A 1,569-nucleotide genomic window follows, 5' to 3' on the forward strand; every position below is an offset into this window, starting at 1 on the left:
ACGTCGAGATGTGATGGTCCCACATGTGCTTACGCGTGACTCGACACATGCCTCGCACGTGCAACGCGTGAGAGAGATTGTTTGTTTTCGGGTATTTTCCAGGTATCTGAGCAGTTTGCCGATTCATCCTCTCTCAACGTTGCCTCAGATTTTGCCCCAGTGCCCAGAGGCCAGAGCCAGACCAGCATCCTCCATCCAGCTCTCAGACTCAGTTCTTCTTGTTGGTTTTCAAAAACCCCTTTCTCCCCAGACTCAGGGAAACTCGAGAGAAACAGAATGGAGCACCAAACACCCTCTGTTTTCCCTGGAAATTTCCGGAAACGCAAAGTCGAAAGTGCTGGGGACCCTCTGTTTTCCTTTTTGTTTGCCGGAAAAGTACGTGTGTCGTGTGCAGTACGTGTGCAGGCTCCAACACAGGTAAGGTAAGGTACATGAAACGTCTCCACACACACAAAGTGGTGGGGCAAGGGGGGGCGACCTATACGCAGAGCAACGTATAGGACAACAAAGTATGTCCAGCAACTGTCAGACTGACTCGGCACTCGGGTACCCCCCACAATGTACTGGTGTGGCGTGTGCGCACACGACAGATAGAACACGCACATACGTCAACCACATCACGCGCTCCTCCTCTGAACAAGGAAGCGACAAGCGTGGCGGGGCGGGGCTGGGGCCGATGCTGCCCTAAAGCTGCAGCGGCGCGGCGAAACCCTCGGCGCGCGACGTCGACACCGAGCACTGGTGCGCGTCCGCCATCACGGTGCAGCAGAAGGAGTACGGAATCACGACCATGATCCGAGCGCCAGACGAAACGACGATCTCGTACGCGGTGTTCCCACCCACGAGTGGGTACTCGCGCGAGTACGTCGCCCCGGCGCACTTGCCACTTCTGGCAGAAGCCGATGATGCTGAGCCGATGATGGCGGTGCGCGCGGGCTCGCCCGAAATGTTCTTGTACGAATGGCTGCCTTGCGGGAAGGTGGCAAAGCGCTTGCGGAGCTCGTCAACGTTGTCGGATGCGTCAAACTTGCAAAAGAATATGCAAGGACGACTGACGTGTGAGGCGTGCAGGGTGGTGTTCATTAGCTCCGAGTAGAGGGGGCGTCCTGCAGTTAAGGGGAAACCCGGTACACGGAGCCAACCCTCGGAGACCCGTGTTTACTTTACGGCCCTTTCCCTGCGAACGCGCCCCCCCGGGGCTAGGGCTCTCTTGCCCGCAACCCGATGCCAATCATCCGGCCCGCTGGGTGCGCTTCTGAGCTCCCCGGCCCTGGATGTGCGGTTGCTGACTGCACTCCAAGTGCTCCAAGTGCAAGGCGCTTTTCGGGAGACTGCTCTCACGACACTGGGCACGGGAGACTGCTCAATAAAATAGCAGCTTTTTGCAGCTGGTCCTGGATTTTTTGAGTCAATTACAATTTGATTTTTTCCTGCACATCAACATAGACCGACTCCGGGACTACGACGTGCTCACCGTCGCGCTACGCGCAGAAGGGCACGTCCCCTCCCACTCTCCCACTGGCATGGAACGCCTAGCTCTCACCAACTCACAGTTCGTCGACAAAATGC

The sequence above is a fragment of the Emiliania huxleyi genome (genome assembly GCF_000372725.1).
Source record: "Emiliania huxleyi CCMP1516 unplaced genomic scaffold EMIHUscaffold_9, whole genome shotgun sequence".
Taxonomy (NCBI): domain Eukaryota; phylum Haptophyta; order Isochrysidales; family Noelaerhabdaceae; genus Emiliania; species Emiliania huxleyi.